Genomic DNA, 16,407 nt, shown 5'->3' on the forward strand with positions numbered 1-16,407 from the left:
AGTTTTATGTTCGTTCTGCTAGGGGAGGGATGTAGAAGAGACAGAACAACGAGGCTATTGTTGTTTCCTCGCTGAGGAGCCTTGAAGCTTCCACAAGGAGCAAACACAACAATGAAATTGCCTGCATGCCTGGTAYGAAATGCCATGTGATTACAAAGCCTTCCTGCCATTTTCATAAATGCTAAAAGCAAAAACCCTTTTTATGCCAAGTTCGTCAGCTGTTATCAATATTTACCCCTATGGTGAGCAGCAACTSCRACTTGAATAAATACTGCATGTAGGTAAGGATTCCTTTGTGCGCGTACGCGTGTGGGCGTCTTTTACGAGTAGGCGAAGAAAAAGGAGATATAAATCAAGAGTGAGTTTTCACTCAGCGGGAATGAAATCCAGCTTTGACTCAAAGCTCACAACGCACAACGTCACAAAAAGCCCGCATTTCTGCGAGTTTTTTTTTTTTTAGGAACAAAAGCATTTGTTTTCACAACTAATGCTCTTTTCCATCTCAATTCTAGACCTCTTTCCCCACTTAATCCATAAGTCCATAAGTCACTCTTTTTTTCYGCTCCCCTCGGATTGACCCAAAAGAGCTTCCTGATGGCGAAGATTGTCCTCTGCCTCGAGGGGTCAGCATCCACAACTTGGCATGCAGCAACACTCCGGGARGAAAATCCATATATACCAGATACAATGAGAAGATTTACCATGGAAGAGTGGACCCGCCTCCGTGTGGGATTAAGCGCTTAAGATCTAATGATGAGAGAGGCCCTGTTTTTATTTGTTTTCAAGCAGGCATTTCGCTCTTAATGGAAAAGCGACTCCGTTCTGTCTCCGGAGGGAACAAATGCTCATCAAAAGACACGGCTTTGTCAAGAAATCCTTATAAACTCCCGTTGCCACGTAGAACGAGGTGCTTGCCGGACAAGTTGCGGTAAAGAGCGAAATATCAATGAGAGCAAYAGCAAAAAAGAAAAAAAGAAAAAATCTAAATCAAATTTACAATGTGATTGTAGCACATAAGGTTTATATCGCTTCTTTTGCTGAGACAGCTCATGATTTAGAAAGCAAAGAATTCCGAGGTGGGATTTTTACTCTTTTTCTTTTTTTTTTCTATCAATATCTGGCTGTGAGAATATTTGAGGAACCAGGAATGCCAAGGGCTGTATGTCTGTGCCAGGGGTTGTGTGGGATGTGTAGATGTATGGGTTAGGGCTTTGTTTTATGGCACCCTGCTTGTCTTAACTTTCTGTGTCTACAAGGGRTTTAGACAATTTGCTACTGTCTTTGGGTCTCTCTTTGCAACAGCAGCTTTGAGTCTGGTCTGAGCCAATCCTGGTGCCCCGAGATTACATAGAGCATCCCTCCGTGAGCCTTTCACCACTACATCCACGCTCCAGTGTTTAGGACAATTTATTTATTTTTTTTATCTTTGATAGAATTTTGTTTGAGTTTCAGATGAAAATAATGGAAAATGTAAATTCATTCAAGTTGAGCAAGAAAAACAAAAAGCTTATTCTGAACTGAATATTTGTGTTTTTTTGTCAATAAATTAAGTAAAAAAGACCTTTCCGTGATGCAACTGTTTGTCATTTGTGTGTCTAAAAGCACCCAAATGCAGGAAATGTAGGCCACGGAGATGCAAACGCCACAACAATGCCCAAGGAAATATGTTGTATCTCCAGTGTCTTTTGTGATAAGGTTCCCTCATTTGKGCTTCTTTCAAAAAACAAAACAAAAAAAACATGGTGGGAAACAAAGGCAAAGATTTGGATTAGTAGGTCACTTCTATGGCTTTTTTTATTTTTTTTTACAAACTCATCTGCTGTATAAATCACACGGGTATCATTAGAATCAACCCGGAGGAGTTTTCTGGTGCGCCGTGTTAAGTGAGTGTGCGCCTGTGGATAAGCTGGCTTGTGACTTTCAAGAAGATGTTTTTTTTCTTTTTTCTTTCTTTTTTTCTTTCCCCTTCAACATCCAATCAAATGAAGCAGCTCCTGAAATGTATTATGCTCTGATGCCTCGTGGCCTGTAAAACACACAAAAACTTCAGCTTCATTTAAATAATTCATTCCAGACTTAGGAGATAGCTCGTCTTTGAGAGGAGGCTCAAAGAGATAAACTCAATATCCCGGTGGAATGTTATTCTTGAACAGCAGCAGCAAATAACTCCATTCAACATCCCATTACTGAACATATTATTAGGTGCCAGGAAACTGAAAAAAAAAGCTTCGACAATAAATGCTGATTGTCACTGTTTGCTTTGGAGTCGAGGCTTTCTCTGGGATTTTTTGTTTTAGGTTCACGGCAAAATTGAGCGAAACAGGTTTGGATTCAAAGAGGACGTGATTAAAGAGAATAAGAGATGAGAATGCCAGCAAATTCTGGGCTGTCAGAAAACGTTGAATCATTTAATAATCTTCAACATGACACGGAGATCTGCCTCAATGAAACATCACGTAGCAGGGGGAAACGGGAACGAAGGCAAAGATCGGAAGCTTTTGTATTCTACTTACTTTTTTGCGTGTTGGCTTTAAAACTATATAGTAAAGCTGTGGCTGTCCACACCATGAATAAAACAAACTTGGCATATATTTTTTTTTGTCTGAATGGCTTTCTTTAGCTCAGAGCTCACTTGTCAAAGGACTTATCCGTGCTTACCATTCTCCACCCCGTCCATTTTCCTCTTGTTTCTTTTCAATCTCATCTCTTCCTTCTGTCTTTCCTCTTATCCTTGATGATCCCCTCTCCACTTCGGGCTGCTCTCAGTGAACCATTTCTATCCAACAGTATCAATTCGCTCCCCCGCTCCAGGAACGGAGCTGCCCACCACCATTATGTCATTCGACACCTGTACTTAAGTAGTGTTGAGATTCACAGAAGAGGCCTGGGGAGACGGGACCACAACAAAACCTACAACTCTGGAGTCTACTCTTTTAAATCTGGTTTTCCGTTAACACCGTCGACACACGGTGCCTTGAACAAGCATTCATACCACCTGAGCAATTCTACAAAAGATGCTATTGTCTAAACCTGGAAGTCGGCAACTTTTTGATCTCAAAGAGAAGGTTTTGCTTAAGTCCAGCTAAATAAGGCTSAAGTAGTTTTGACAGAAGAGAATTTAACATTTTTGGCAAAATTAAATGTGTTATTAAAAAAAAACAGTGTTTTTATTTCTTACTTAACATTTTCAATTGAAGAAATAAATGAAACTTTTGTGAAAGAGAGGAAACATACATTTTCTTCTGTAAAGTGTTGATATTTGTAGAAAGTTATGTAAAAAAATAATAATTTTAAACTAATGACAAAAAATATGATAAAATATGCTACTGATACTTTTAGTGTTAATGTTGTGGAAATTTAGAGCAATTACCTCCATTAAAAACTGATAACATTTTCATTTGTTATCATCATATTTGTATTTAAAAACATTTGTTGAGCTATTGTTGAAGTTCTGTTGAATCTCTTGYGGCTCAACGGAGTCGCAGGCAGCAAACTACTGGTCTAWACCAACACGGGGTAGCACATAGTTATAAAGTGGAAAGAAATGTTTCCATTGTTTTATTTAATTTATTTTATTTAATAAAAAACAAGGTGGCCATTGGTATCAGTCAACAGTTTGTTGAACCAATTYGATACAGTTACACCTGCAAGTTTTTTGTGGTACGTCTCCAACAGTTTCACAGATTTAGAGACTGAAATCTTCTATGGAAAATAGTCCAAGCCAGTCAAATTGTATAAAAACAATATGTGAACATTACATTGCAAGTTATGAGCCAGATTCTTGTTAGTTTTGTTGAGGGCTTGGACCAAGTCATCCTAACACATGGATATGATTCGGTGTAAACATTCGGCTCCTGCAGTATGCTTAGGATTCTTGATTAAAGTTGAATCTCTTTCCCAGTCACAAGTCTTCTGCATTAGCAGATATTCTTCCAGCATTGCCTTTTATCAGTTCGATCTGTTTTTGTGAGCAGCCTGATGCTAACAAATTACTGCTTCACTGTGGTGACGAGGCGTTCAAGCTGATGTGCAGCGTTGGCCTGTGATTATATTATGACAAAATGTGAAACGCAGAAAAATTATAAACATGCTTGCRAGGCACTCAAAGTTTGACAYGCTAAAATGTCCTTATAAACCTATTTTTAAGTTTCCCACTAATRTCTTTTAGCCCACAAAAACTTAGTGTGAGTTTGAAAAGCGCCCTAAACAGTCGCAGCTTTTGAAGATAATATGTGATTAAAAGCTTTTGGGACATATAATTTGTGTCATTTTAGCAAAACCAGACAAATCTCATCTGCTTAAAGGATCAGAAAAGCGCCTAAAGGGCTTCTCTAGGCCTCTACRTTCCCCCGCATCGATAGTTCAATTAAATAATGATTTTTAACAAGTGAAAGCCTAACGCAAAGCTCCTCCCTTCAACTTTACTTCTCAACTCAAAACCGCTGTCATAATGACCTAGAGCGACCGCTGCATCATGAGCCGCCATTTTCGGAGAGTAAGTCAAAAGGCTATTTCTGTAATGACCCAGATTTTCAGGTGAGTCTTGATCTGTGTCATTGTAATGAGCAGCAGCAAATCAAAGCGAGCACATCAAGTCAAACGTGCCATCTTTCCTTTCCCAATTTCACGTCTTATTTTCTCTTCGGATTTCAAACAGGTTTGAATAATCAATCAGGGTTCGTGCAAAAAAAACACGCGTCCTGTCATTTAAACCTAATTGCTACATCTAAGAAACAAAAGACCCCTCACCTAATTTTCTTTCTCGGTGGTGTTGTCAGATAAATATCAAGTCAATTTCCTAGAGCCTGTCCTCAGAAAAAGATGTAGCATGATGATGGTATCAGTGGAAGAAAGCTGTAATAGTTTGAGATGGCTCCTCTTGGTGAGAATATGGGCACAGATGGGCCCTGAGCTTGATAAAGTAATTTCTCTCTTCTCAAAGTCTATGAGGAGGCTTTGCCAAGATGGCAAGAGATATAAATAACCAACAGTCGGGAGCAGGTCTGCGTTTAAGCTGCAAAATAAATCGAAGATAGCCCTATTAGGAAGGGAGGGTTTACAATGTTGTAAAGCAAAGTCTTCGACTTTGAAACATTTCAAACCCGTGCTCCTCTGAGTAAGTTTTGATTTATATGTTACTCATTAACTGTGCGCAGCTTTTTGTTTTAAGAATAATAACGTTTTACAAGGCGTTCTTTAAACACAAGCGGGAACCTCGTCTACTCCCCTCTACAAGCTGTAAACACGCAGAGAACAAGACAAAGAGCGCATGCAGGCAGAGAATAAAAAGCCTTATCTGATGCTCTCCAGGGTGTTGTAACTATAGCTGTGGGGTGAGTAAGAAAGAGGGTGCCTTGCTCTGGAGCACTTCAGCTGTTCAGCGCTCATCACGCCMCCGCCATTTCTCAGGCGCTCACATTTTTCCCTGCATGGCTGGGAAGCCGACCACGTCTGGTCACAAGACACTGTTCCAGTCTCTGAGCCGAAGCCACAACAGTGACCTTATAAAAGGAAGAAGACACAATGGCTGCAGAGACTTTGAATTGCATTCATACTGAACTTAGAGGCCAATCAGAGTCTCCTGTAAGTCGGTGGAAAGACAGTTGCAGGTTCATCTTCAGATGTCAAGGGCATTCCTCCAGATTTAGTCAGAAATTTAAGGAGTATGAGGTGGGACTTTTGTTTTGCTGTCGCAAACGTTAGATTAGGATTTTAAAAACAAAATTAATAACATTAAACCCTAAATTATGTGGGTTTTTTATTATTTCAAGTATACAAAATCTATTTGCGTCATAAACTTCAGATTTTAAAATGTCATAGGGCTGTAACGATTCCTTGAATGATTACTAAAATTCCTCGAGGTAAATTATTTGCCTCAAAGCTTTGTTAAATTACGGTTTACTATTAAGCGCACTGTGTCCATGCTGGCTGATTATTTGTGTTGCGCAACGCTCTTACTTCTGCCTACGAGTTGTTGAAGAATGCTAAACGCTAGCATGACATGTCCAATTTTCAAGTTCAGGAAGATTCTGTCTTCCAGCTGTAACAGGAAGGTGTGCGCATAGTTGGAAATATATTTTAAAAAAACTAAAAAAAAACTGTGCAAGGTGAAGGTGGCCACTAGAAAGCTGAGGCAGTTTCAGTAAGATTTTAAATCCAGACAGAAGAAAGTGTCTCAGGCCATTTCTTAATTGCAAGTCAGGAGATAGTGACGCAAACGCTGCTAGCAGCTGTACTGGTATTCGGTATGGGAGAGATGCAGTAAATGAGTGCAAAGCATTTTAAGACAGAGAGCAATTGTCTTCATTCAAGTCACATTAGAACTGTTTTTCTAAAATAATAAAAATAATAATACATGTTTAAATATGAACTTCTTCCCCTCATGTCAAGGAGTTGGGTCGCCTACAGAAAACATGTCCTTTGTCTATGTTACTAAGGTTTCATTAATATGTCACAAAGGCAATGTTTGCAGTGTTTCAGTGTTGTAGCAAGGCTTCATGATGTCTTAATGCCAAAAATAGTTTTATTTAACATCCAGCCAGTTAGCTTAAAGTAAAAGTTTCTTTGCATTATTTACAAGTTACCTTGAGAATAAATTTAACACAGATTTAGTTTTTTTTTAAATCCCTAAAGTAACTGATTTTTGTTGTTTAAATAAATAAAAGCCAAAGCAGAAGAAAGGAGAAAAAAAATAAATGCGAAATAAGGACAGAAGGGTTATCTGCTGGCCAGCTAGCTGCATCAGAGAAAATAAAAAGTTTCTGTATGCAGTAATAAATGTACGCATGGGAGAAAAAGGAAGGATCTCTATTAATCTGTGGCATTACGGCCGTCATTCCGCTCTCTCCGTCACCAGCAGCATGTGCTCCGCGAGATCTAAAATATTTAAATCTGTAATCTGTCAGCATTATGCGTCGAGCACAAGCCTGCAAGTCTGGTGTCCTATCCGTCATTTTGCCTTCCACTTTGCGTGGCCCCACATCCATCACGAGGACCTGACATGGCCTTTTGTCGTTCCGGCTGGAAGAGACTTAGAGGCCAGCGTCTGTGATTTCTCAACAGCAGAACAGACACGCAAGCCAGACCCAAGAGAAAAATTAAGGCAAATGGGTGAAATTGAAAGAAGAAGGAAAAAAAAGGAGAAAAGAGAAAAGGAAGAAAGCTGCAGCAGTGTGGAGAAGCTTTTAATTGTTTCCCCAGTGAATGTGACCCAGTGACTAGAGGAGCGCTTCCTTGTTCTTCTGCAGTGGGATAAACCAGAACTCGGTATTGATTTGGTGGCACAGATTCATAAGTTTTTGCAGAATATAGYCTTATAAGTGGGCCCTCGGTGTTGTGTCAGTTAATGCTTGGCTACATTAGCGTCTCACAAGCAGACACCTCTTCCACCTTTCTTAATCACAATGTTGTATCTTCCCTCAAAACTCCCGACTTAAAAATCAAGACTGAATAACTGGAATGGGATTAAAGCCTGAACGACAGTGACCCATATATAAATATTAGGCTGATGGAAAACACTCCAACGTAGCCCATTTAGCCAGCTCCATGTCATGTCTTCATACGACAGGCTTTTACTAAGCTCCTTAAGAGTCTGCCCCAGGGGATCTATGGTAGGCTGAAGGTACTGACTCAGGCCTTATCTGCACTAATTTACCCCATGAATTAGACGGCCCCTTGTCTCCGTGTCCTGCCAGACCCACACAATAATCACTCCATGTAAGGAAAATGAGGAGAGAGACAGAGAGAGAGAGAGAGGCTTTGCGATCGCTTAGAGGGATAAGAAGCCGGAGGGAATATGACAAGAGGAAGGCAAACTGTGCCACATCGGCCTCACCTGGCTAGTAACGCTCATCCCTGGAATTAAAGACTGTTGACTCCCTGTCACCTTTCAGAGTGGATTAAGTAAAACAAAACAAACAAAAAAAAAAAGCAATTTGAATCATCCGGATTAACGAGTCATTTCTGAAAACAAACAGGCGGAGCTTCACCTAGCTCTGTTTCTTTAGAAAGGGTGAACTGCTAAAGTTGTTCAACAGCAGATTCGACTCTAATATTAGATAACAGGCATTTTAAGGGTTAAATAAGCTGGCAAGTCTCATGTGGATGTTTTTGAGGCTCGTTCATTTAAGTGAAATCAGTGGGATCCTGTTTGCGTTTTTAACCTTGGGTTAAAATTTGTAGGTTTTTAGGTGGACCACAGCATTCCTTTTAGGATCAACAGTTTGCTCTCTGGCATAATGGCTGATAAAAAATAGGCTCACTGTCAACTGTCCTTTCAAAAAAAAAAAAAAAAAAAAGAAGCAGGATAACATTTTTAGACAATTTCTCACCATTGATTCGGCACAATTTTCCCCTTTTTTCTTATGGCCTCAGAGTAATAACTCCTTGTGGAATAACCACAATTTTCTCTGAATAAGGCAATTTTTGTATTTCTTTATCTGCTCCTCGTTTAACTGATGCCAAATATAACATCGTTATTCATACACTTCCACCTCCTCCTCCCTTGAGGGGAATTATAAATYAATATCTAACAAATTGCAATACATTAAGCACTCCAGAACACCAAAATAAAAAAATAAAAAAAATCTATAAAGGAAACAGTTTTCCTTATTTTTATAGTCGTTAAAAATGCTTATTACAGAAAGCATCCAAACACAAAAAAATGATTCCACTAGTCTCGCGAAACAAACGTAGGTACAGGGCTTGGAATGAAACACAAGGGAAACAGAATTTGGATAAACTCTGCAGTAGAAATACGAAATGTTACAGTTTCTTTTTCTGAAAAAGGACGTGATCGACRAACGAGCCTATTCCCTAACAAACTAAGAGTTTCCCCAACCCTTTACAGGGACATTTACTATAAAAGTACAGTGACAGAAAGAGACTGTATTGATCGCTGCAGCTTGCAGTCTGCATGTGTGGAAATGACCCACTGAGCCAAGACTTGGATCTTCCTCGGACGGCCACACTCAGCGGTCTGAAGAAAATGTTGGTCTTTTAAAACGGTGATTAAAGCAAAGAGCTAAAATTTTAAGGAAGGAAGGAGAAATGTATACACCCTCACCGACAAGATCTTCAGCAGACGGGGGATGAATTTATGGAAGGCTTGTTGATGAATAAGCTGCGTCAGATATCAGAGAAATGAACTGATTTAATTAGAACGTTAATGTATCTTTCTGAAACCTTGTTTGCTCTTTATTGGAAAAGAGGGTGTCCTTCGGAAACTACCGCATGGACAAAAATACCAGTGGCTGATTAAAGCAGTAGACTGCAGGGAATGTCAGAGTGACATGTGGAAATCAGTGTGGGATAAAATCACACTTATGAGAAACACAAATCTACTTACTAAGATGGAATTTTTACTCCACAATCTGATCAACTTTCTGTTCAAAATGTTATTTCTAAATGACTGGGAGAAAGTACAACTTTGTAAAGAAAAAAAATTAAACAAAGTGTAATGCAGTTTGCTGTGTTGTTATGACCATTTATTGTTGGTTATATCAAAAACAGGGTATTTTGCCACTGAACTGTTGACATTTTTTTAAATGAACCAAATGATAGAATAATATTTTAAGTGGAACAAATATGAGATGTGCTGGATTATAGAGTAAACTTTAACAGAAGGTAATATAGTTTTGTTGTTGAGTAAACGTGAAAAATAATCAAGATTTTAACACTGAACAAGTTTTTTTTTTTTTCTTCTTTCGTCTACCGTCTCTCTTTGTTGTTTTCCACACATTGCTGCCTGGAATTTCTGGGCGAACTATAAATTCTATAAATTGTTGTTAGCTTGACAAAAAACAAACAACCTATTTCTTTAAGCTCCATGTCATTCCTCCTACGTCGTATTGCATTTTGTCAGGAACCTTTTGCTCTTGCCAATCAAAACAGAGGTAAACAGAACATTATTTTATAAATGTAGCAGAGTATCGTGGTAAATCCCATGTATTTTCAACCAAATCACAATGATTCAATATGCTAAATGACCTCTACTTGTAGAGAACTTAACCAAATCCAGAGGAATCCGGARCATTCACCCATYAACACACACGTAGTGATGTCATTAGCTACATTGTAGCTACAGCTGCCCTAGGGCAGGCTGGCAGAAGGCGACGCCGCCGTGCCACCAGTGCCACCAGTGCCACCAGGTCCTCTGACCACCACCAGCAAGCGAGTGAAGTGTCTTGCCCAAGGACACGATGACTGAGACGCACAGAGTGGGGGGTTCAAGCTGGCAACCCACTGGTGACAGGTTAAACTCCTACGTCCATCGCCCCTAAATATGTTTAAACCAAACTAAACCTTAAGCACCGGTGAAACACAAAGGTGAATGAAAGCAACCTACCAACCCATGTGGACTTTATTGTCTGTACACAATTCAGTGCCTCACAATTGCACCACTGATGCTTTAAGGCACTTTGAATAAATCTAAAACAAACCAGCAGCATTTAACGCCCGGGTCCTGGTTGCCTTAAGTCTCTCGTAAGCGCACAGTCAGAGCAACACCAAAGTGCAGCCGTTTCTTTAAGTAAAGCAGRRCAAACATAAACAAACATGCACACATTGCCTTACTGGATTGATTCTTGCACCAGAGGAAATGGTCTTTTCTTTGTTCTGAGGATGACATGAATGAATGAGCTCGGCTTTATCACAAACTMAGCATATGTAAGCCCGAAGTGCGGCGTTGCCTCAGAGAGTCTGTAGTTTCGTGAACTGCCTTCCTCCCAGTGCCCGCATGAATTATTTTCAGGACATTTTTTCTTTTCTAAAGTGGCGCTATCAAAAGTAGCCCCTCACTGCGGCTGCGTGTCTGGCTAAGTCTCCGATTTGAACCCAGCRTGCTCCGGCTGTGTGTTATTGAGTGTAAATAGCCTAATTAATAAATAATTAATAAGTGGATAACTTCTGGCAGACACTGAGCGGAGACATACTGTGTGACATCTGCTTTGTAGTTAGAAAGGCGATGTCCAAAAGAATCTTGTTTACTAAGCAGACATTGGTCTTTGGCAGACAAACCTGTTAGTCAGGGGAGATGTTTTTGGGCCACGAACAATGTAATATCGCTGTTAAATATGTTATGTGCAGCAGGCTTGAGGCMTTTCTTTGTGCCTGAGGCCAAAATCACTTTGTTAGTCACACAAAGATCCCTCCATCTTTTCAACAGTTTAAACAATTATGACCGATACATTATTAACAACGGCACCAGAGAGGAGCTCCTCTGTGTTTTTCGAGAATTTTTGTCACAATAGGTGCGATTCGATGGTGACAGAGGCACATCCTCACGAGCAAATACGAGGAGACAAGTTGATCCTCCTGCATTAGTCACGGCACAGACACGTCTTTTGCGAGGGACAAGTCAGGTGCTCAAGCTTGAGCGTGCWTTGAGTTTAATTTAATTTTCACTTGCAACTCTGACTTTTAATCATTATAAATCTGTATGACCAAAGTATATTTAAAAAATGGGTAACACTTTATTTGAAGGGARGTGAATAAGACTGTCATGACACTGTCATAAACATGACATAACTCCTGTCATGAACATCAATAAGCCTTCATGAATATTTATGACTGTTGTCATGAAGCGTCATTCGGTAAATTATGACACTTTTAATACAAAGTTGACATTATTCAAAATGTCTTGTGACAATTTGACATTAACCAAGAAATTATTACTCTTTAAACTTTACCTTTAATTACATAAAGTTACCTAATTTCTAAAGTGCAATCAGTAATACTTTTATGACAAATTTATATCAGTAACCCATCCATCCATCCATCCATCCATCCATCCATTTTCTTCCGCTTATCAGGGGTCGGGTCGTGGGGGCAGCAGCTTCAGAAGGGAGGCCCAGACTTCCCTCTCCCCAGCCACTTCTTCCAGCTCCTCCGGAGGAATCCCAAGGCGTTCCCAGGCCAGCMGAGAGACATAGTCCCTCCAGCGTGTCCTGGGTCTTTATATCAGTAATGATTTCTTGGTTAATGTYAAGTTGTCATAACAAAGACATTTTGAATAATGTCAACTTTSTATTAAAAGTGTCAKAATTTACCVAATGACGCTTTATGACAACAGTCATAAATATTCATRAAGGCTTATTGATGTCCATGACAGGAGTTATGTCATGTTTATGACGGTGTCATGACAGTCTTATTCACCCCCCTTCAAATAAAGTGTTACCAAAAAATGCATGACACATTTATTGTCTGAGGCTTAATCTCAGACTGAAAAATGTAGAAAATGCATAACTTTAASTTGAGTAAATTTACTGAGAGGGCAAAAATCAGACGTTAAGAAATAACGTCAGTGGCACAAATATTGGTTGCTCAAAGAATCTACTGAAAATAAATTAAATTCAAGTATTTCAAATGTATTATTTTACTTTTTTTTTTTTAAAGCTGATCAGAGGGTGGAGGGATGTCCAATTATGATTATTTTGTTCCCTTGAGATTACACCRAAGCTTAGATTTCTAGTCAAAGGCCACTGGGGTGGACAATGATCAAAATTTATTTTTCCACCACAAACACTCAGCCAGATGGTTAAAGAGGCCAGCAGAAACTATCTACATGCCTATAAAGAGCGACGCCACGAAAAATCATTCTCTTTTCTTCTATAGCAAAATCTAAATGTGTTGAATTTGCTAAACTCTACTATGGCTTTTGCTGGAACAGTGGAAATAATTTTTTATTCAGCGTTTTGACAAACAAACACTCCAGGTAGTATAAAAGAAACGAGAAACATCAAGAAAAGCAGTTCACACCCACTGGTAAAGATTTGAGGAGAATCTGTGACGCTGTGTGTCTGTTTTGCTTCCTAAAACCATATTAAGCTAAAAGAAAAAGTTATTGCAAACTCTTTATCAAAAAAACTAAATATTTTAAATGGAAATMTATTGATTTCTGTCAGAAATAAATCTCCAAAACATTTGGGCTAATCAACATATAAATGGTTCACCAGACACCAAATCAATCATTATTCCTGACTCTCTCAGTCCCCAGACCTCAGTCATATAGAAAAGCTGCAGAATGAGCCRAAGACAAAAGAGAACAGGATTATTCTGAATGATCGAAACAGATTGTGCAAAAACTGAGACCATTCTCTTTGTATGCTCCAACCTTCAGAAATTGCATAGATGACGAGGCCATATCAACTGACACTGATGATTTTATTTTTATAAAAACTTTTTCTCTTGACATTAATTAAGAAGGAATTTTTCTCCACTAGATCTGTAGAGGATTATGCTTCTTCAACAAAAGAATAATATGCTGTCAAGATTTTTACACATTTTTCCAGCGGTGCCAACAAATGCGTCCCTCTCTCCGAAGGCCCAATGCATTTGCTGCCAGGTTGTGAGAGTTCAACGATGGCAAATAGAGATAAAACCAGTTAAAGCTGAAAAGAGGACGGCAAAGAGGGAGGCTTGGGGGAAAAAAAAAAGAAAGTGCTGTTTCCAGGGGAGTAATCTGCTGAAATGCTTGAAATCCCCGTATTGAACCAAACAATTCTGATTTTCACTATTACCAGAAATCTCACCAACTATGTCATCATGATTCACCTTAGATATGGGTGAGGTAACTCAATATCTCTGCAGCAATAACGGGAATCMAGATTTTGCTGCTTGTGTTTTGTGTTGTCAGAGGTCCCTCTTCCACAGTTATGGTGTGGCGACGTTGATAGATATCCAAGAGAATCGCCTCAGTTTTAATTGCCAAGTATGTGGAAGGCAGATTTGCTCTTCTTAATAAAGCTCTGGTTTCGCAGCCATTTAAAAGAACCCTATTTGATGTTTAAAAACTTTGTATGAGCAAAATTTAAATATATAGTTTTTTTACAGTGATACATGGGTCATTGTGCCGTTTGATATGAGATAAAAATATACATAACTTATTGAGTGTTAGAGTGAATTATAATTTTTTAAGAAGCCCCACAATCACCTTTCGTTTCATAACTGTGACGGGCGGGGCTCCTTTGGTCTACAAAATGACTTTCCATTTTGTTCATAAATGGAAATATTTCAACAGWCGTATTGTTATTTTCTGTAAGCGTGAGAAAAAACACTTGTTCTCATTCATCTACAGCTGACCGGGAGTGTGCAGCAATATGTTGGGGTGGGGCAACACTGTATTAAGACCTTATTGTGCGCCTCGGCTTAGACCTTGCCGCCAAGCATGTGCCCGACGTCAACTCAGATACCGAGATGAATTCCTCTYCAGCCTCACATGGGGCGATGATATGTTGAGTTGTACATCGTCTTCAAAAGAGAAGAGAGAAAAAAAAAACTAAAGGGAGAGAATAAGCTAGCTCGTTTCCGTCAAGGATGTCAAAGCAGTGCAAGTGTCATGTCCCCTGAGAGACACATTTTGCAAATGGGAAAACGACTAATTTTTCCAAACTTTCTTCTAAAAACTGAGCATCACTGCTGTTTTTCTTCTTCTGCCTTCAGCAGACGTGAGTTTGGCACCACTCCTTCGAATGGGAGAAGCGTTGCGTCTGTCTGTACGGTCACAATGATTTGGTCTGTATGCAAATCTCATGGGGAGTCCTGGTGGACCCTTTGGTGATGCACAGAAAAGAACTTTATCTGGGATTTAACGCACCGTAAACCACAGAAATGATATGAAGCAYTGAGGAACTTTTCAAACCTTGATCCCTGTACCTGGCCAACGCTCACTCGCTGCTCCTTTACCTTCTTAAAGTTAATCATGAAAACAGTGCTATGACAACCTCTGCAGCTACAGGAATAGGTTGTGATTAGACATACTTTCAGAAGGTCAGAGAAAACCGTTTGGGAAATTATTCATCTCATGCTCCTGCTTCTTCAAGGCAACACATCGAGCACAATAAAGAATATTAGAAAACACAAATAATCTGTGCAGTCGCTCTCATATGTGCACCGGTGGTCCTCTGCAGGATGACACGAGCTTGCACACCTCGGCCTGTTTCTGGATTCGAGAGCAACGACGTRTGCATGCTGAAAGAGGGAGCAAAGGCAGAGAGACAACAAGGGGCCTCTCCGGCCAAAACCCAGCGAGTGGCGCTCGTTCATGTTAAGCCGAGCCAAGGTGTGCCCAGGTGTACTCCCTTCAGGTCAGGAAGAAGCCTTGCTGACCTTTGCAGCAGACAAAGAGTCTCGCGGAGCTTTCCATGAGCTGCCCAGAGACGCACATGGGTAAACAACAGACTCTGCGCCTCACTTTGAGATGAGTGTCTGTGTCTCCGGGAGGAGTGTGTTAACGCCTGTCTGCGATCACGCACTGACCACATCACGATGGCCCCGGCCTTTCCGGTGTAATCTGGCTACAGCAAATGAACACATTCAGCGAGCCGCGCTCCCTGTAATTACTCTCCCACAGCTCAGACCGAAAGCTCCGTTTTTCGTCGTAAATTAAGCGGCCCGTGATTGTTCCACAGCTCAAGTACATCCAAGAACAAGAAATAAATAAATAAAAATCACAAAAAGAGTGAAAAGTGGATATTAAAACAGCAGGGGAACTTGAAACAGCAGGGCTGGAATACAAATACAGAGGGGCAAAGAGAGAGAGAGAGAGAATTAACAAGCAGCTACAGCAGCAGCATGCATAATCCCTCACATGATATGGTGGAGCAGCATACAATATAAATGAACACATTTTGCTTGCAAACAACAAAAAAGAAGAGTCCTCATGCAAAATCCAGCACTGGCTTTTAAATATATGCAAGAGGAACCAGGAATTCCATATGTGTGTGTGTGTGTGTGTGTGTGTGTGTGTGTGTGTGTGTGTGTGTGTGTGTGTGTGTGTGTGTGTGTGTGTGTTATCATCCCCAATTAAGAGCCTCTTTCATCAAGAGAGTGCCGCGCAAGGCGAATAAAAGGCTGGATTATTTCCTAAATGCTCGGGCTTCAGGGACACTCTGCTTATTCAACTTATCACCATGACAACTCTTGTATGACATTTTTCACTTCCTCTTCTTCCCTCTTTGGAATTCAACTCTCAGACAGTTAATTATTCCTTTTTTTTGCCACCAACTACAATTGGACCACTTATTTCTGAGCGTGTGTCATGTCTCCAGGAATATCGCACTTTCAGGCACGCACACACACACACACACGCACATACACACACACACACGCACGCACACACACACACACACACACACACACCCACATATATGAGGCCTGCATTGATTAATAGACTCTTCTGCAGAGCAACTTGTGCAGCATTTTGAAGAATCTAAAAGATGAGAATAGAACAAGTTAAATGACCAGTTTAGTTGGCCAAACAAGAGATAAGTTCTGAAATATTACTGTATTTCAGGTCAAATATCACATGCATTTATTATAGAGCTCTAAGTGACTCTAAGTTGGGATGGATATTTACCATCCCCAAATAAGTAGATGTGAAAAACCTATTTGAGGGACACAAATATATAT

The sequence above is a fragment of the Poecilia reticulata genome, linkage group LG10 (assembly GCF_000633615.1).
Source record: "Poecilia reticulata strain Guanapo linkage group LG10, Guppy_female_1.0+MT, whole genome shotgun sequence".
NCBI lineage: Eukaryota > Metazoa > Chordata > Actinopteri > Cyprinodontiformes > Poeciliidae > Poecilia > Poecilia reticulata.